Source organism: Taudactylus pleione, unplaced genomic scaffold (assembly GCF_031769625.1).
Source record: "Taudactylus pleione unplaced genomic scaffold, aTauple2 ptg000535l, whole genome shotgun sequence".
Classification (NCBI taxonomy): domain Eukaryota; kingdom Metazoa; phylum Chordata; class Amphibia; order Anura; family Myobatrachidae; genus Taudactylus; species Taudactylus pleione.
In genome coordinates this window covers 4,681,419-4,703,773 of record NW_028284937.1, presented here as the reverse complement: position 1 = coordinate 4,703,773, position 22,355 = coordinate 4,681,419, and the positions used below count along the sequence as shown (strand labels likewise).

The 22,355-nt window shown below is 41.4% G+C and overlaps 1 protein-coding gene across 1 annotated transcript in view; it reads left to right on the top strand.

Annotated features, from left to right (window-relative positions):
* The window catches only part of SLC17A7 (solute carrier family 17 member 7), a 141,696-nt gene that overhangs the window by 802 nt on the left and 118,539 nt on the right, over positions 1-22,355 (top strand). The window lies entirely within an intron of this gene.

Sequence of the window (22,355 nt, the reverse complement as noted above, 5' to 3'; positions counted from 1 at the left end):
TGAAAAGAAAGCAGCCATATTATTATGTAGTAATACGTGTATTAGTTTGTCTAATTGCAAAGGGTGTGAGCTACCTATTGTTCTAAGAACATTAAATCTGCACAGTAAAACAATGGAGATGCACCCGGTTCTCGCTAGGAAGGGCTCTCGTGAATGATTTTATATTAGAGAAATCTTGATTTATGTTTTGCAGCTCAGAATTTAATCAAAATCTCAATCTCCCATTCATCACTGGTGTTTAAATGCTCATGTGCAGCATGGTAACCCCAAGGGGTATGTACAGGAAGCGAGGACTGTAGAAACATTCCCCTTTAATGATCCCTTCCATTCATTTCCTCCGACAACATTAATCCTTGCAAAAAAAAATCAAAGCGGATTTTCCATGAACAGTCCATTGCACTGAGATGTTTTTTATTATTTTTTTATTTTTTTTAATCTCCTTGATTAATTTATGTCCACTGCTTGCCCTGTGAGTGGGCGCAGAGGATCTTAATGTGCTTATAGGTTTAGGAGGGTGAATACTGGGAGAAGTGATTACGTTGATGGCCTATAAAGTATATTATCCTGTAATCCCACTGTGAGGTTAAGGATAATTTGATGGAGGGGCTTTTAAAGCCTTAATTCGAGACCTCACTTGCAAAAGGCCACATACTGTACAGATAGCCAGATACACTTCTATATGACTTATCTAGATATGTATGTACTGTATGTATGTATGTATGTATGTGTGCTATATCATATATATCTATATCATATCTATCTATCTAAAATATATCTAGCTATCCATCCATTTATCTATTTACCTACCTTAACTATATCCTCCTAATATTATTTACTATTTAATCAACTAAATACAAAAAATCACTGTGTCGTGTCATAGGCCACAGACAACCATTTCCCCCCGCCCCTCCCCATTTTGAATGTCATAGCATTCACATAACCTGAGCAGATCAGTGTTGCACTTTACCGTATTGCAGCAATTTTACATGTTCCCAATGTCACCTTGTGAATAACTTTCTCTCATTGATTGCTGAATCAGGGTGATGACTGATCACAAGGTGTAGTGGAGTATTCACTCTAGCCACGCCCTCGTCCCCTCCTCCTCCATTCTCTCTGACTCTCTACAATGTTACGTTGCTACATATTTACTTTATTTACAACAAGAATATACATATACATATCTATCTATCTCATCTCTCTCTCTCTCTCTCTCTCTCTCTCTCTCTCTCTCTCTCTATCTATAGCTATATATATCTATGTATATATCTATATCTATCTATCTATCTATAAATATATATATATATATATCAATCCCCGACCCTCTCTTTATTTCTCATATCCTCTCTCTTTCCATAAATATGTTTCCCCTTTACTGTACTATACTGAGGTCTAACCCGTGGTTATGTTTCGATGTATAGAGATTCTATAAATAAATCCAAACAATTCATTACAATGAACACATTAAGCATTCTCTGCTACTGCCAGTCCTAATGCAGATCCTGGATTTCTGTAAAGTGAACATGACGTCACGTAAAACGTATTTCGTACGCAAATGACGTAAACAGTATATCTTCTCACTGATAGATGGGGATTACTCTGACTCGGAGACAGGAGGGGTGTATTGCTCAGATGGCTTTTAAACGAATTCTTGCTGAGACACAAGTTGAATAATTGATATGTTCAGCAAATAGATGGAGAGACCTCATTTATATTTCATGCAATTAAACATCGGCTTTGCGATTATTAGAATCTGCACAAAAAAACCCATTTACTAAAGTGAATGGAGAAAATCAAGTTAACAATATTCAGCCAAAGTGAACAGTTCGTGTGGAAGGAAAATCCAAAGGGACGAATACTAAAAGCAGCACTAACATCCTTAGCTACAGCTATAATAAAGTTGCAATCTTGAATTATGGATGTTACATACTGAGGTCTCACATATCTCCCAGGAACAAATGTGAGGTTTGCAATAATTTTCTCTCCTCCACCGGTGTCCTGCATATCTCGGTGGTCCTGCAAAACTGTATAATATAATACTTATTAAAGATAAAGAGCTAATTACTTGTAACACAGTAAGATGGTTTTCTTGAAGGTTTTATTTATGAACGAGTTATCAGGCTGTAGACGCTGAAAACAGAATCAGGATTTTTATCAAATTACTATTTTGCAAATACTCCTACTGTATATTTAAAAATAGGGTGACATTTAGCATTTTCTAACAGTAATTCAATTCACCCTTCTATAAAAACTTCATAATACGAATTAATCCAAGAGAGGAAAAGATTAACCCTTCATTTAAGAGATTCTTTGAGTGACTGAAATGATGCATATAAGTGTGTACATACATTGCATGAATATATATCTGAGGAATAAGCTTAGATCCAGTGACGTAATGTCTAAACATACTATTAGACTCTACTATCGGTATTCTGAGTGCTGGCTTTTGGATTGGGACTTTTTTATTTTCTCTTACTGTTCATGGAGATTAAATTGATTAAATTTTATATTACACAACATAATAATAATAATAATAATAATAATAATAATAATAATAATAATTATTATTATTATTATTATTATTATATATTCCCAGGTACAAATCTAGGTGGGAAAATGTTTACAAACCTAAACGGTGTCAGATTATTTATATTCACAGCATGACTATAGAATTACAATGTAAATCCTGCTGTCAGGAAGATCGTAGTGGCAATAAACACATCGTGCATAGAAAACAATAGTTTATTAGAAAATAAATAAAATGTTTAAAAAAAAAAAGACATATGACGTGAATACACGCAATGATTGTATGCTATAGGCTTGCCATACCCGTGTGCTATATTCTGCTGCTATTGTGTTATTACAGATGTGAAGGACATTATTCAATCTACATGACATAATGAAACTCTAGAAACATTAATTACCAGGAACACTTATGAAGAACACATTGTAAGAAGTGTCATTGTTGTCTCTCAGCTGGAGCGCAGCCAGATGACACAATAATGCAATGCTCTGCAGTCCCAGCAATGCAATGCTCTGCAGTCCCAGCAAAGCAATGTTCAGCAATGTGTGCTTTGCAGTCACAGCACAGCAATGCTCTGAAGTCCCAACAATGCAATGCTCTGCAGTCACAGCTGCAACCTGACACGAGGTGTGAGGGGATTATTAAACACAGGGGCACTGCACTCACATGTATCTATAATAAGGATGAAGGAATGGGCAGCATCCTCTGATATATGGACTGGATTCGCCATTCTTCCCTACATAGCCCGTGGCTGGCATTTCCAGGGAAGAAAGTGACAGGCGAGATCAATTCTTCTAATCATCAATACTGGGAATATCCTAGAGTTATTAGATCCATTCTGATGGAGAAATACACAAAGGAGAATTATTATGTAACAATTTATTTATTGGATAGGCATCCATATTACACACCGATCCCTTCTGTGACTTTCAGTATAGAGGAGGTCTACCTCATGGGAGGGAGAGAGGGGGAGAGAGAGAGAGAGAGAGAGAGAGAGAGAGAGAGAGAGAGAGAGAGAGAGAGAGAGAGAGAGAATGAATGGTGGGGAGAAAGAGGGAGAGAGAGAGAGAGGGCGGGCATGGTGGGGAGAAAGAGAAGGGAGAAAGAGGGTGAGAAAAGGAGGCAGGAGGGAAAAAGAAAGAAAGAAAGAGAGAAAGAAAGAAAGAAAGAAAGAAAGAAAGAAAGAAAGAAGAGAGTAGGAGGGAGGGGGCTTCTATTAATGTGCACAGAAATGTAAGGGATACACTATAATGATTTATGTTTTACCTTAAAACTGCTCCAATGTGAGTCTGTAACCTAAAGTTGTATGTAATGTACGTACTTACATTGGAGTGGTAGTTAGTGGTAAACTAGGATTCCTCTTCCCTATAGTATACATCATTATTCTAACTCCATTGTTCTGCAATGTGTAAGAGTGATGTATTAGTTTGCAGATGGATGATATAAATAACACATGTATGGCATACACCATTAGGACCAGTCCTGTGACTTACAGCATTCCTATATGAGGAACCATAGTCCCTCGGGCTGACAGTAGACGGCTCAGCAGTGTGCACTTGCGGGGAATGGATATGGCTCATGTTAGCCTGTATTATGAAGACATCACAGGTGATCCTTCCTCTCATCCTGGGCACACACTGGCCCAGGCATGCTGGGAATTATAATTAAAGTTCTATTCCTCTATATTCCCAATGGGGGGAGGGGATTGTCTCAATAGTTAACAAAGCACCGCTAATGTTTGCGCATGTTATGTATGCTACGTAAATAATACATTGAATTGGCTGAAGCTTTAACAAGTCCTCTGATTACGTGTATATAGTTTTTATTTCTGTAACAATACAATTAAAATTGGATATGATACAAATAATAGTATTTTAAGATATACACAATGTATACAATTATATATATATATATATATATATATATATATATATATATTTATACATACACATACATACATACATACATACATACATACATGTATACATAATTATAGATAGATAAATATTTGTGTATGACAGAATTTCCCATTAAGTACGTACTAATGTTATACTGTATTCATTATAATTACACGTACTCGCAGAGTATTTAAAATTTCTTCTGTATTATTTTGTAAATACCGTTTGTCATCATTAACTATAAATCATATAAAGTGACAATTGATATCCCCCAGCAAATGTAAATATATGCCGAATAATCATATTAAAATATACAATATAATCAGTTTACTCGACTATCCCCGCACTCATCGTCTATTCTAATCTATATTATATATAAATGTATTTACCCTACTGAGACCGGAAGGGTTTTTTTATTAGTTCCCAGACCACCAAAGAGGTCAAACTGCCCGATTCAGCAAATCAATTATATCTCAGTTTTTACACACAAAAAAGGGTTAAACCAGCTATTTACCTAATTCTGTAAATATAATGTGTATGTGGGGGTGGGGGATTATTAACCCTTAGGCTTCTGTTCTGTCCTCTGGGGCCAATATGGGTCCGGATTTCTTTGTATTTGTGCTGCCCTCTTGTAGGGATTTACCATCAAAGTCGTGTAATCCGGGGGATGTTTCGTCTCCCCAATGGGAATTACTGTGAGAAATCCGGAAAAGCAGGAGAGATTACAGAGGAAACGCAGAGCCAGTTACAGGGTACATATCAGGAAGCGACTTTTGGTAATTAGTGACGATAAATAAACTGTTATGCAACTGTCACTCATGAACGTCACTTAGCAGCTGATAAAGGGCTCGTTCATATAGATTTAGTATGCGGCGGATTCCAAGCAGTTGTAATGTGCTTGTAAAACAATAATATAATGCAATATGCCGCAGTACTGCTTGTAATGGAAAACAATAATATAATAAAGTAAAATGCGACAGATTGGAATGAAACGCAATAATGTAATACAATGTAATATGCCGCTCTTATGATTGTAATGATATAACATAATATAATATGCCGCTGATCTGCTTGTAATACAATAGAGTAATACAGTGGTTACCAAACTATGTCCAGATTTTAAGGCTATCCATGCTTGAGCACAGATGGTTAACTCAAATTGACTGAAGTACTAATTAGGACAGCTGTGCTGAAGAATAGATATCCCGAAAACTTGGACCGAGTTTGAGAACCACTGGTGTAATAAAAAATAATATGCCACAGATTTGCATCAAATGTAATGATGTATTATAATGTACAGTAACAGCAATATTCTGCAGTTCTGCTTATAATACAATAATTTAATAAAATGCAATATACATCAGATTTGCTTGTTATGCAATAATGTAATATGGCACACATTTGCATGTAATGTATAAATATAATATAATATACCGCTGACTTGCTTGTTATGCAATAATGTAATATGGCACACATTTGCATGTAATGCATAAATGTAATATAAAATAATACACAGCAGATTTGCTTGTAATGCACCTTTGTAAACATTTAAATAAAAAAAATGATTTATACATGTTTTCTCATTTATCTGCAGCAGATTGCTTAAAATAAATCAACACTTGCAAAATGGTTTATTCACACGAAAGCCACATGTTTTGCTATAAATACTTAAGCTGGCCATACACGGTGCGATATGCACAGTGCGACACAATGAGGGATCCGATGCCCAATATATTGGGTGGTCCCCACACATGGTCCGATTGGGTGGTCGACCGCCCGATATGCCGGCTCCCCCTTCCCATCCCCAGATTGGCTGAACCCGCAGTAAAATCTGGGGGTGTGATATACGACCCCACAGGTGCGCGCTTTGGACCTGATTCAGACCCGCTCGCTAAGGGGCGATCGCTCGCTCAGAGCGATTTTCACCCATCTGCGCATTCGTATAATTTGCAGTGCCCGTGCGCAAGCCATTCGTTGCAATCTGCTTTTGGTAGCTCATAAGCCACTATCAGGCCGCTGCTTGGAGTGACAGATAGTGCCGTTTGTGGGTAGTAACAGGGGAAGGTGCCTGTGAACGGGGGAGTGGTGTTGCGAACGCAGGCGTGTCTGCCCCTAAAACGGCATTTAAAGGGCATGCATAATTAGCAAAGTAGAGTCATTGTACACGTCACTTGCATGTATTTCAGCCCGCACTGATCGAAGTGCTTGCGGCGGGGAAAGGCAACCCCAAAGGCTGCGAGCATCTTCGATGGCTCATGATGGTCCCAATTAATCATACATTTCCTGGAGATGACGTGTGTTGCGAGTGGCAAGGGGGTGTCTTCAGACACTTGCGAGCGCACTTTGCCGTAGCTCGCTAACACACAGTGGGCGTCCTTATGCAACGCAGTGCAAGCGCTTAATTTACATATCCAGCCCCTTTTCTGCAAGCGAGCGATCGCATCTTGTGAGCGGGTCTGAATCAGGCCCTCTGTCCGATATCATGCCCATACACGGTACAATATAGCAGACAAATCGGACCAATCTGTCGGATTGGCTGCTTTATTGCACCGTATATGGGCACCTTTACACTTATTCAGAAGGGACTGTATGTAGCATGATTGGGTGTATATAGAGGTTTTTTTAAAACAATTATCCTCAAAATAAATATTTACACACACAGATACACACACACACAAGCAGAAATAGCTATTGTTTTTATATTTTTTGCCTAATTCATCTACGTTTCCTGTCATTTCTGCTTAGAAACCTAGGGCCCCATTTAACAGCCAACCATAACCCCTTTAGCACTCAATAAAGGGGCGACATCATCCTTTCAGTATTCAACAAACAGTGGTACTGCTGTTTGTCACTGCATCTTCTTTAGATGGCGAGAGTGATACTGTCCCTATAGCCAGCAATGGAGACCTGGCAGCAGCCATTCCGGCTTCCGAGAAGACTTCTGGGCATTGCTGGGTCCCTGCCTGGTGGTGTCGCATATGCACATGACATAGAAGCCACTTGCTGGTAGCGATAGGTGGCCAGTAGGTGAACGGAGGATGCCGCCAAGAAGTGGGACATCGCTGGACCTCACCGATGAGGTAAGTAACGATGAATACCATTGGCATCTTTGTTTGTATCACTGCGATACCACACAATATATGCCGCTGGTATTTAGGCTTGTTGATAAATGGGGCCCCTAGTTATAAACCAATTCGCCCTCCTCGCTGATGGGAATAATTCTGTCACCAGGTACATCACATGACTCTTATTAGGGAGATTTTGTGATGTAAGGGCTTGCCTGTAATAGCATGTGATACTATACTTGCCTCTGGGAGTAACATACAAAAACGCTATCTTCATGTATACTCAGTAATCAATTGTTATAGTGACTGCACAACTTTGTGGACAGCTTTGAGACCTTTAATATTGTAACTATATAGAAGATAACTGTGAATGGACAGTTGTTGTAAGACGCTGTGTATGAGTCTAAGGCTTTGCATGGCTGCAACAATAGATCTTTTCTGTCAGGCAGCTGTAAGTCTGAGATACAGTACAGTCTAATAAGGATACAGTAGGTGGATAAAGAAATGTCACACAAATGCATAGCATTCCTGTGAAGTCAGTTATAGAGACACCCTACAGATTTCCCTTTAAAATAACTATTTTTTGAAAGCATATTAGCAAAATAATAACCTTCTCTTATGTATTATAGGAAATATTCTGTCCCTGTATTATAGGTTCCACACTGACATGCCATTATCCCCACAATATCCCCACAATATCCAGCTCAGTAGCAACTGAATGGGCATCAAAGTTCAGAGAACAGAATGATCTCCTTATTACTAATGTACGTTTTGGATGCACAAGCCTGACCCCCTATACAACTGATACAAGTGCTTACTCTTATCAGCATCTGGTATAGGTGCAGTCAGACATGGGGAACATTTTCTGATCTAGTGTAATATGATTAATAGTATTGAGAGAATGTGCCAAAATAACTGGTCCTGGTGCAAACACAGACGCTTGTGTGATTTTAACATTCTAATATAATTTTCTATATACTTATTTGTGACAGCGCACAGTTGACGTATCACTATACTGGTCAGGCTGACAGAATTTGGTTTTTGTATTGGGTATAATACTTTATGGCTGGTGGCTCATTATAGTAACCAGCATTAGTTTCAATGCTACTTTCAATAAGTTTATTTTCCAGGATAAACTAAGTATTTGGGACGATTCAAATGTTGTTTTTTAAGGCGCGCTAATTATCAGATGCCTAATATTGCAATTCAATTGTTTTAGGTCGTCCAATTTAATAGCATAAAACAGCTAAACCCGTTTAAAGTCCTGGTTATGGTGTCCAAACTACTTATGCACATATCAGCTCACCTTCTAGAGGAGGGGTGAGCAGAAATGGCGGTGCCAGCAGCTGTCGCGCCCAACCAGAGCAACAATTGAATTGCTCCGTCAGGCGCCCTGACAGCACTGACAGCCTACTAGTGTAGTAAGCAATCAACCTGGACCAAATCTGTAAAATACTAATTAAAAATCAGTTATGCAGCAACATTATCGGTAGCCTATATACAGGGTATAGTTATGACAACGGCGGCCACGATGCTGCTGGTCTCAATACTGACAGGGGAATCCCGACAAGGGACTTAAGATAGATGTCAAAATACTAACGCCTATCTTAATCCTAACACCGGAACGCCGAAGGACGCCAGCCTGAACGAGCTAAGTCCTTAGCATTAGCCGCGTGGGGGAGGAGGGTTAGGTATAGGGAGCGTAGTGGGGTTAGGGTTAGGATTTGGGGGGAGCTTAGGGTTATAGGGTTAGGCACCCCTAGGGGGTGGGTTTGGATTCTGCAACACTGAGGGGGGGTTAGGCACTAAGGGGGTAGGGCTAGGTTACGCACAAAGGGGGAGCATTAGGTTTAGGCACTAATGGGGAGGGTTATGGTGCAGGGTGGAGAGGGTTAGGGTTAGGCTTCAAGAAGGGAAGGTTAGGGGGTGAAGAGGGGAGGGTAAGTATACTTACCCGACCCCTGTCAGGATACCAACCATCGGGATGCCACTGTCAGTATTCTGACAGGAGGTATCCCGACAGCCAGCATTGCATACTGATTCCCAATATAGGCCCTCATTCAGAGCCGGACGCTCTGAGCAGAGCGCTCGCTCTGAATGAGGGCCGTCCTCCATAAAAATGGAGCGTCCTCCTGGACGCTCGTATAGCTGTGGGTCACCACCCACAGCACATACGAGCGTGCAGGATGATGGTCGCGATGGTCTTTACCATCGCGACCATCGCCAGTGCGACCAGAAGCCTGTGGTCGGGGTTTTCGACCACAAGCTCTGGAGTGATTTTGGCTCTATCAGAGCCAAAATCACTCCCACTGACATCACTAGTGATGTCAGTGGGGCCGGCTTCTGACATTAGGCATTCCCTTGGGAACGCCTCCGTCTGGCAGGCACGCCCCCGGCACGCCCACCAAAGGGGGCGTGCTGTCAATCAACATCGACAGCACGCCCCCTTTGATCAGACACAACGAGCGAAGGAAAGTCCTTCGCTCATCGCGTCTGGCGCATGCGCACGACGGAGCTCCCTCCGTCGTGCGCATGCACAGTGCACACCATCGACCCACTTGCGATCGGACAGCCGCTTGCGAGTGGGTCTGAATGAGGCCCATAGTCCATAAAATAATATAATTTATTAATTGTACTCAAAGGTCATTTGAGTTTCATCACAGAAAATTTTACTCTAGTGTATTTATTGTGGGTGCATCTATTGTGGGTGCAGGGTGTACACACTGCACACAGATCACAGACCCATGTTATTTTCAAAAATGCACTATGAACACTACAAACATGCAAAGTCCAGTTTCAAGAGATTTGAGCTGTCTACCAGGCACCTACAGGGAGCCTCAGCTTCTACACATATTACTTGGCTGAGTGTTGCTAGAGTTTTGTAGGGCCTGTGAAGCAGCAGTCAGCTTCCAACACAAGGTTTAAGTGGACAGAGCCATTCTGTGCTGGAAAGTTCTATTTGTGCCACCCGTGATGATTGTCATCTCAGCACAAGAAGCGGTAACAGCATTGCTGGGGGCAGTTGCACTTAGCTACTAGTTCCCTTTTTTGAGACCCTGACAGCTCCACCAGATGGGGAGGGAGGTGTGAGTGAGCCTTTATTACCTTGGCGGATCCCAGGGACTGAAGGCCCAGGAAATCAACCTAATTTTTTGTTTGCTGCTATATTACCAGTGAGGTTAAAATACATACAAATGAAATAATAATAATAATAATAATAATAATAATAATAAAAGCATGTGCACCTTTTCTTCTTCAGTCAAATTGCGCAGATGGCAGTAAATAACTATCCGACAGTGTGTCATAAAGTTACATGTTGTGGTCAGGGCCATTGTGTCCTGCAGGGAACCTCATTTACAGTGTACACTGATACACACTGCAAAATGCCTTGGCTTTGCATTGGGATGCTGAAATGTCCTGCACAGCATACTCAAGGTGCACAACTCTACTTACTTTTATGTGACACTTCTGCAAATTATTAGTGTCTTCTAATGTGCGCTGGGCTACAGGGTAAATGTCACATGACAGTTCACCCTTCGACCAATTTAGAAACACTCTTATTTCTATTAAAAGTTTTTGCCTAACATATTGCTCATTTTAACTTCTGTAAGGCTTACATTGATTATAACAGTGAGGGGTACAGGGCTTCCTACATTACTCCTGTTATTTTTGCAAGTTGAAAGATTTTTTACATTATACAGAGTCAGAGCTGGATTAAGGCTTTAGGGGGTTGGGGCATTTAAGACAGTGGGGCCCTATAGGCCCCGAAGCTTTATGCCTGCATGGTGGTGTCCCTTTATTCCCCTGTGCATGTCAGTCTATTTGTGTCCTTTTATGTCTGTCTGTATGTGCCCCTCTATGTCTGCATGTACTGTATTTAACCTCTCTATGCCTGTATGTGCTCCAGTACCCCCTGTCTGTATGTTCATCAGTGTGTTCCTCCCCTGCCACCTCTATGTACCTTATTGTGCCCCCCTTTGTCTCTGTGTTCATCAGTGTGCCCCACACCTGCCACATTTATGTGCCTTATTGTGCTCCGCTACCCACCCCCTTCAACAAACTCCGGTCCCAGTGGGTTACTTACCTTAGGCCACCTTCCTATTCTTCTCTCGCTGAGTCCTGGCTGGCTCCTCTGACAGGTTAGTTGTCATAATCACATCTAGACTTTTCTTTTAGGGGCAGTAGATTAATTCTAAATCTTTGGGGGCAGCCCAATTAAATTATTTACACCTGCATTTCCTTACTGTCTCTCTCGACACATTGTACATGTCATGTAACCTCATTATGCACTCTCATTGGTGGATAGTTCCATCCGTTCACCCTTGAAAGTGTAAAGACCCCCCATTACTCTATGCGGTACATGTATCAAGCAGTGAAAAGAGCATAGAAGTGGACCAATGGTGAAGTTGGCCATGGCAACCAATCAGCTCCTATCTATAATTTTATAGAATGTACTTGACACATGTAGCTGATTGGTTGCAACTTCAGCTACATTGATTGCAACTTCTCCACTGTTTCACTGCTTAATACATCAGCTCCAAAATGTTAACTGGCCAGTGTCATCCACATCAGTGTGTTACTGGGTATGGCACTGCCATACTCATTAATGGTGCAATGGCACACTGCATGACTGTACCTGGTGACTGAGAAGCAGGCAGAGGAGGGTGTCCGGCTGCTTCTTTTAGCTGGTTCCGAGAAATACAGCCATCTTGTACATAGGCTTTGCCAGACATCTAGGTACACCTGCACAAACTGGGGCACATAGCAGTGCCAAATAGGATTTATTTATTTATTTTATTACCAGTTATTTATATAGCGCACACATATTCCGCAGCGCTTTTACAGAGAATATTTGGCCATTCACATCAGTCCCTGCCCCAGTGGAGCTTACAATCTATATTCCCTACCACATGCACACGCACATACACACGTGGGGTAATTTTGTTAGGAGCCAATTAACCTACCAGTATATTTTTGGAGTGTGGGAGGAAACCGGAGTACCCGGAGGAAACCCACGCAAGCACAGGGAGAATATACAAACTCCACACAGTTAGGGCCGTAGTGGGTATCGAACCAACGACCTCAGTGCTGTGAGGCAGTAATGCTACCATTACACCGTCTGTGCTGCTCTTTGTAAAGGGGCTTTGTAAATGAAGCTCTGCATCTGTAATCTATGGAGGACACCATAAAGCATATTAGGGATTACAGTCACATGCTTTGTATTAACCTGACTGCTTTTTACATGTCATTATTGCTCTCATTAATAAATTACCTCCTGGCCTTAACCTCTTCTTTGATATCTACATGTTGAAAAAGGCAATAAACATACTTCTAAAACAGGCAATATACAAAAATTATTACAAAGAATATTTTAACATTGAAATAAATAGCAGTTAAATATATATTTAATCTTATACAATACTGTATATTAAATCTGTATGTCTACACAGACTGTGCTTTATCTTTGAATAAACACATTATTGTTTGTCTTGTTATTTAAACACAGAGAACAGCACATTTACATCCTATTTTTGCAAAGATGAGGCGCAGGGGTTATACAGCTTTGACCGCACCATGGCCTCATCTGTTTTGTAACAGGACATCCTTTAGGCCTGCTGGAGTGGCTGTGAAATAACGATGACCTTGTATGACATTTGAAAAGAATTCCCAAAGGATGACAGGTGTAACCTTGAAAAAGCTACTTTTCAAGGTCGCTGGTAATGGAGATTGCAGAGCTTGGATTAAGTATCATCAATAAAGGAAATGGAAAGCTGATCTGTCTGCTTTTTCCCCATGCTCATAGTATGGCATCAGCAAACATCATATGTCATATAGATTGTCTAAAACCACTAGCTTTACAAATCTGCAAGCTAACAGTATCCTTTAGGGATTTATGGAAGCAGCATAAAATCATACAGAGAAGATAAGACAAGGATGATAAACCCATTATTAAAGGAGCTGTTCCCTTAAAATACATACAGAATCTATCTATCTGTATCTATCTATCTATCTATCTATCTATCTATCTATCTATCTATCTATCTATCTATCTATCTATCTCATATCTATCTATCTATCTATCTATCTATCTATCTAATCTATCTATCTATCTATCTATCTCATATCTATTTATCTACCTTATATCTATCAATTTATCTATCTATCTCATATCTATCTATCTATCTATCTATCTATCTATCATTATATCTCATATCTATCTATCTCATATCTATTTATCTATCTATATATCTATCTTTTTATCTATCTATCTATCTATCTATCTATTGATCGATCTATCTATCTATCAATCTGTCTCATATCTATCTATCTATCTATCTATCTATCTATCTATCTATCTATCTATCTATCTATCTATCTATCTATCTCATATCTATTTATCTAACTTATATCTATCTATTTATCTGTCTGTCTATCTATCTATCTATCTATCTATCTATCTATCTATCTATCTGTCTGTCTGTCTGTCTGTCTGTCTGTCTGTCTGTCTGTCTGTCTGTCTGTCTGTCTATCTATCTATCTGTCTGTCTGTCTGTCTGTCTGTCTATCTATCTATCTATCTATCCGTCTCATATCTATCTATCTATCTATCTATCTATCTATCTATCTATCTAATATCTATCTAATTTATGTCTATCTATCTATCTATCTATCTATCTATATATCATTTGTCTGTCTATCTATCTATCTATCTATCTATCTATCTCATATATATCTATTTATCTATCTATCTGTCAATCTGTCTCAGATCTATCTATCTATCTATCTATCTATCTATCTATCTATCTCATATATATATATCTATTTATCTATCTATCATTCTGTCTCATATCTATCTATCTATCTATCTATCTATCTATCTATCTATCTATCTATCTATCTATCTATCTAATATCTATCTAATTTATGTCTATCTATCTGTCTCATATCTATCTATCTATCTATCTATCTATCTATCTATCTATCTATCACATATCTGTTTATCTATCTATCTATCTATCTATCTGTCTCATATCTATCTATCTATCTATCTATCTATCTATCTATCTATCTATCTATCTATCTATCTATCTATCAATCTGTCTCATATCTATCTATCTATCTATCTATCTATCTATCTATCTATCATTTGTCTATCTATCTGTCTATCTATCTCTCAAATGATAGTAAGATTATTTGGAAATATTTTTATTAATATTTCTGTTTTTCACAGCATACATCTAAGTCACTCTGCACATGCGTCAAAGTACTTGCAGTGAAATTGATAAGCCGATAGCACATTCTCTAATCTCTGCTGTAAAATAGATCTTATAGTTGTAAAGATATCACAAATAATTGTTATTCAAACAAAAAAATTGCTGCTGTTTTGGCTCAAGAAGCTACATAGCGTAATTCATACTTGCCTACCCTGACGGAACCTCTCCCGATTTTTCGGGTAGCCCCCCACACCTCGAGAGGAGAAGGTACTCCTCCTGCATCCTGCCCACTTCCTAGTGAAGTGGGTAGAATGAGGAGAATCTTACCGAGAATTCATGGTCCGTGAGGAGGGGATGGGGCATCTTTAATTATTAAAGATAGCACTATGGCCCCGAAAATGAACATTCTATAATGCCTAATCTCACAGCAATAAGCAATATTTTTCCCGGGGTAAGTACAGTATTCAGTTACAGTTGCCGGGACATGGACTCCGATAACAGCCCGTCTTGGCGAAGAGTAAAAAGTGAAGTGATAGCTTATGCGCACCTGTGCTTGGGCGACCATCCAGCCGTGGAACTGCGCATGTGCTGCCATCCTGACGGACATATGACTTGCGAATAACTTGTGATGGGCATAGAACCATCAGCTTACTAGACAGGAATACGACCGGGCTCACTCATTGGTGTAAATTTACTAAAGTGAGAGTTTTTAAAAGTGAGTTTTAAAAGTGATGTTGCCCATAGCAACCAATCAGATTCTACTTAACATTTAACTAGCACCTTGTAGAAGATAATAGCTAGAATCTGATTGGTTGCTATGGGCAACATCACTTTTAAATCTCACTTCTAAAAACTCTCACTTTAGTAAATTTACCCCATTGACTTAAGTGGGCTAATGCCATTTGAATGATGGTGTTAGCTAGCACATGCAATATTAGCTTTTCTGAGCTTGTTACATTGCCCCGAACGCTGCTCCCATAGAAATTTGCGGGGATGGCTCCTGTGATATCTGCCGTTTGGAATATGGGAAATATGTCAGATGCCTCCTGCTATTTATCCTTGTTACACACTAGCGACACTTCATTCTGACCTAAAATATGCAGAAACTGCTACATGTTTTAGGTCAAAAATTTGTTTAATAAATATGTCCTTTAGTATTCACTTGCGTTGTGCTTTCAGTCTAAACAATTATGGTGCATACACACGATCAGATTTTTTCTTCAGATATGGACGATAACGATTTAAAAATCGTTCAGTCGTTCATATCTGATGAAAAATCGTTCATATCTGACATGCCTGAACGATGGACGATCAACGATGCGCGTTCCCGTTTGTCAGATAACGATATCTGACATCTGATGGGTTTGCAGTCAGACTTGGACGATTCCATTCATTTTAATGCAGTCAAAAATCGTTCAATCGTTCAAATCGTTCAAATCGTTCAAAACTTTGGTCAAATCGTCCAAATCGTTCAAATCGTTTAATCGTTCAGTCGTTCATCTGACAAATCTGACCGTGTGTACGCTCCATTAGCTATCTGTAGTTATCTTTCTGTCACTGCTCCAGAACACAGACTTGTGCTTTACTCAAACTGCTGCTTTACTCAATTCATTATTCAGTATATTAACAGTACAGCATAATAAATAACCTTAATTCCACTGAAATACTTAATAATGTAGTCTGTGGTCAGGTTAGGCTAAAAGCAAAAGCTTAGCTGATAATCTGCCAACCTACAAGAGAACCTTACAAATAGAGAGTTTGGCTATACGATGTAGGAGCCATCATGGGAAATGATTTATTTATAGGACGTGTAAGGGGGCTTGCTTAGCTGCCCTGATACATATTTCATGAGGGTGGGGCCTTCTGCACTGCTCCTCCACTTCCAGCGGCTCTTGGTGCCAGCTCCATATGTTCACAAAGCAGGACCCCTGCAAGAGAAAAATAATGAAACACTCAATTAACAACTCCACCTGAGAGCTTCTGGCTAAACAAGGCACCAGAAATGTCAGCATCCGACAGGGATGTGCAGAAAAATATTCAGTGGAAATGAACAGATATTTATAGATATGTAAAGAGGACCTGTCTCAGGAGTGGGATGATTAGTTCTAACTGTTTATAATAAAGTACAATAAAGTACATGTTCTCCTATCCCCTATCGCACAGGGTCTAGTATGTTTGGTTAGACCTCTGTCACATTAGATATAAGGCGGCAAAGGCATGTACAGTAAATAAATGTTGAAGTGATAAGAGGAGACTATAGTAATGAAGCACTAAATGCTGCAAGAAACATAAACAAACTTGATATATCAGGAATGGAATCGGTATGAGATGCCGGCGGCTGACAACTTCAAATACCGACATTGAAAGGCCGGATGGTGAAGATCCAGACTAGAGGTGGTAAGTAGCCTAACCCTTCCCTAAGCCCCCCCACCTAACCCTCCCTTAGTGGTGCCTAACCCTAAACTCCCCAGTGGGGTGCCTAACCCTAACCTCCCCCCGATGGTGCCTAACCCCCCTTCCCGCACCCTAAACCTAACCCTCCCGGGGGGGGGGGTGCCATAACCCCAAATGGTGCCTGCTGGAAAGTAGCATATTAACAACTACAAAATTATTGAACTGATACACTGAATACAGGGGCATATTTATCAAAGCTTGGAGAGAGATTAAATAAAGTGGAAAGAGATAAAGTACCAACTAATCAGCTCCTAAAGTGAGAGAAGTTGATTGGTTGTTACTTTTTCTCTCTCCTTCTTATCTCTCTCCAAGTTTTGATAAATATCCCCCGGGCTACAATTATTTAATTAATAAGATTTGAACAAGATAGTTAGAATTTTTATACATCACCTCCGTTTTCACGCTATGTACAAACACTCATTGGACATTCTGCAAACCTTTCCATTGTTTAACAAAAAAGGCGCTGTAGGAACAATAATGGACGAGTCTTGTTTAGCATGTAGAGAGATTAAAATGTCTTAAAGGTAATTCCATGGGGCACATATGCTCTACAGGCTGAAAGCATATGATTATGTTTTTTGATTGCTGGTTAGTTTGCTTTAAATATAAATGCTATATTTATGCTTGTATTATTATATATGTAATCCCCTCTTTGCCTGATGGTGTATTTCTTCATTATATACCTACCTCTGTAAAACCCCTTGGTCAACCATCTGGCGCTAGTTATGTCTCCTCACATCACGCTCTTATGAGTAAGCAGCCAGCAGTGGTCCCTCCACATGCAAGTTTAATAATAGCAAAGCAGGTGATTTAGAGGTCTATTGGTGGCAGTGATTTAGAGGCCTATTGGTGGCAGTAATTTGGGTGCCTATTGGTGGCAGTGATTTAGGAACCTATTGGTGGCAGTGATTTGGGTGCCTATTGGTGGCAGTGATTTAGGAACCTATTGGTGGCAGTGATTTGGGTGCCTTTTGGTGGCAGTGATTTGGGTGCCTATTGGTGGCAGTGATTTAGGAACCTATTGGTGGCAGTGATTTAGGGACCTATTGGTGGCAGTGATTTAGGAACCTATTGGTGGCAGTGATTTAGGGACCTATTGGTGGCAGTGATTTGGGTGCCTATTGGTGGCAGCGATTTAGGAACCTATTGGTGGCAGTGATTTAGGGACCTATTGATGGCAGTGATTTAGGTGCCTATTGGTGGCAGTGATTTAGGAACCTATTGGTGGCAGTGAATTGGGTGCCTATTGTGGCAGTGATTTGGGTGCCTATTGGTGGTAGTGATTTAGGAACCTATTGGTGGCAGTGATTTAGGGACCTATTGGTGGCAGTGATTTAGGTGCCTATTGGTGGCAGTGATTTAGGGACCGATTGGTGGCAGTGATTTAGGTGCCTATTGGTGGCAGTGATATAGGGAACTATTGCTGGCAGTGATTTAAGAACCTCTTGATGGCAGTGATTAAGGGACCTATTGGTGGCAGTGATATAGGGAACTATTGGTGGCAGTGATTTAGGAACCTCTTGGTGGCAGTGATTTAGGGACCTCTTGATGGCAGTGATTTAGGGACCTATTGGTGGCCGTGATTTAGGGACCGATAACCAGGATATTTCTCCAGATCAGTCACACTTTGTGAAAGGCTCTGGGTCAAAACGCATCAAAGTGACTGAGGGGACCGCTGCCGCTGGGTGATCTTACCGGACTGCGAGGTACCATTGGGAGGTGACTTGAACCCTGGTAATCATTCACTGTCTCGTGTATTTTTCCTGCCTATGTTTGAAGGCCCATTCTGGTACACGGCCATTTCTGTTATATGTCTTTCATTTTTACTTGGTGTTAAATAAAATTGTCAGAGTTACACTATGGTTGTTCCCCGTTATATAATTTTTTTGAGGAAATGGTGGCTTGAATAGAATATACATCCTTCGGGCGGAGTAAGCAATATCAATAAGAGGAGTCTAAGGAAGACGGACCCTATAACCCTAGATGTAAGTAGAAGGACAAATCCCTCTGTATTGATTTACTATTTTCCGACACTATATTCTTTCTTCTTGTGAGGGACATTTGAAGGCGGATTCTCCAAAAAGACTGATTCTGGAACTTTATGATGGAAATTGTTTTTGATTTTATACTTATATATACCTTGGTGTATTTTATATATTCCTCAGTGAAAGTAGCGCTTGAAACATTGTATTTTTCTTTGTCTTACATTTCATGTGGTGGGGACCGCATTGGTATCAAGCAGCACTTTCATTTTTTGTGAGTGCAGGAGTCATATAATTTCTTTTTACCATATGGCATTGAGCCTCCTCATTTATTGGTCACACTTGTATTCTGGGGACTTTACACTCAGATGTGTTTACTCAACTGCATTCAGATTTTTTAGCAATTTCCATAGGTGGGGAACATAAATAACTTTGGGCCTGATTCAGATCTGCATGCAAACGCCGATGTTTGTGCAGATTGAGCAATTGTTACCCATTGTGCATGCGCAAAAGCTGCACTGCAAACGCAAAGCGATTGAATCGAGATTACGCTTGCACAGAGTATTCACTTGCAAAGTGAGTGACAGGTAGTCAGCATTTGGGGGAGATAACTGGGTGTGGTTAGAGAAAGGCAGGCAGGGCTGCCATCAGGCGGCACTGCCAGGACTCCAATCCCGTGCCTGGAGAGAGAGGGGGCCCGGGTGGCAGGCTGGCAGCAGTGTGGAATGCACCGGGCAGCAGCCAGGGAGAAGAAAGAGCAGCGGCGGCATTTGAAATAAGCGGCCGCTCCTAATTGGTTCCCGTAACGGGAGCTGTGATTGGCTTGTGGCCGACTCCGTATTTCAAATGCTGCCGATGCTCTTTCTTCCACCTGGCTGCCACCTGGTGCATTCCACACCGCTGCCACCCGGGCCTACCCTCTCTCCGGAAATGCCGCCGGCAGAAGAAACCAGGTATGCTGACCCTGCCTTGTGTCCCTCCCCTAGTCCAGCCAGCCTTCCCTGTGTCCAGCCTACTTTCGCTGCCCTGCCACCTCCAGTCTAGCCAGCCTTCTATGCGCCCACCCTCCCTAGTTCAGCTTACTAGCCAGCCTGCCTGCCTTAGCTAACTTGATTCCCCCAGTCCAGTCGGCCTTCCCTGCCCTTTGCCCCCCTAGACCAACCACCCACCTTTGCCACATACCGGGTAAGGGCCCTGCCTCTTTTGTCAGTACTGGGCCCCAGGGGCGTATCTATAATGGGCGCAGGCTGTGCGGGGAACACAGGCTCCTGGGTCCAGGGGGGCCCCGCACCGCACACCCTGCAGTCATAATATTACTTACTTCTCTGGAGTCCCACGTTGGCGTGGGGGTCCGGCGCTGTAAAATGACTGGAAAATGGCCGTGGCGGCCATTTTCCCGTTGTTTGCACATGCACAGTACAGGGAAAATGGCCGCCGCGGCCATTTTCCCAGTGACCTGTGTGTACATTATAGACTCTGGGCACACTCTAGTGCCCAGAGTCTATAACTCCAGCGCTGGCCACGCACAGCTCAGTGCGCTGCTGGCCGCCGGGCGGAGAGGAGGGGGCACATGTCAGAGACTGCACATGGGCCCCATCCTCTCTAGAAATGCCCCTACTGGGCCCCCACAATTTCTGATGGTAGCCCTGAATGCAGGCGTGTTGGTAGCATTAAACATTGTTTTCTGGGTGTGCATAAATTAAATTGTCTGTTTTAGAAGCTTTAGTAAATCATAGATGCCGACATTCTGGCTGCCCCTTCCGGGAGGGAGCAGCCAGATCGGCAAAATTGGGGGGCGTGGCCGGCGTTTGTGGGTGGAACAGGGGGTGTGGCCACACAATCGCATCATTTTGGCTTGCCTGCCTTTCCGGGGATCCGGGAGCGGGAGGCTCCTGGCCAAATTGGGAGGGTAGGCAAGTATGTGGTAAATATACCCCACAGCCTGGTTAGTGACAGGAGCTGATTGGTTGGTACTTTATCTCTCACAATTATATCTCTCTCCAAGTTTTATTAAATTTTCCCTTAATGGAAAATGCAGGTGCACAGATAACTGTAGATGAAGGTGGTGCAATCCATAAAAATCAATCAGACATCTGCTAAACAGTACTAGAAAATCTGACTGTTTACTATGTATTACAACATGTGTCTGCACAGTTACCTCTGAGACAATTTCCCTACATGTCCCCTAATATGTTTAGTTTGTGTCAGAGACATTTAGGTTTCCTGGGACAATGCAAGAAAACGGCAGATTACTTGGATTACTTGCTCATTTGCTATAATTAATGACAGATGGTCTTTGATGCGGTATAAGCTGGCAGCGTGATTCTTATCAGGCAACCCATGTGCATAATTGTTAAATGTGAGCCTATTATGCATATTAAATTCATGCGTAAATGAAGTTGTAATGTCTATTTGCTAATGACTGAGCAATGTATTAATATACAGGTTAAATCATGTCAGAGGAGGTTTCTATGGATGCTGTATAGGTGAGGCGTTGGGTCATGGCCGCCTGATGTCACTGCACATGTTAATGTGACCACAAACCTGTCTGATCTAAATTCATTCCAGTCAGATCTAATGTGGGAGAAAGACCTTAAGTGCTCTGCGATGATGAATCATACTGGCAGGCAGGGGCGCCGAGAGAGGGGGAGGGGGCGTGTACTAATTACCTGGGCCCAGGCTTGCTGGAGGGGCCCGGCGCAGGTCCGGGTCCGATGCCACCCCTCCTCCCTCTCACCTGTCAGCAGCCCAGCACACACTGCTGTGTGCTGGGATGCAGTGGGAAACTGTTCGCTAAGCAGCAGCAGTCTCCACTGCCTGTGAGGGGGGGGCCATCACACTGATCACACCCCCACTGGATTTGTGCCGGGCTGAGGGTCTTACGGCGCCTCCCTCCCTATAACAAAGCGCTGCTTTGCGGCATTGCAAAAAGGTTTTTAAAGGGGACGTCTCATCCTGAGATTAGGCTACGCCCCCTTTCCCTGACCGGCCCTGCTGGCAGGACACATAGCATATATAACCAGTTTACGGCCAGTCAGCACCTTTCAGCCTGAGTCCAGAACCAACAAATAGACATTGCAAGGAGTAGAAAAATGGGACAGTACTAATTATAGATTATTGAAGATTATAATCAATATATGAAAATTAGTTTGCTCTTACTTACTAGGGCAAATTTTTTTTATTAACTTAAATGTAGTAAATTTAATTACATTTCTGTTTAC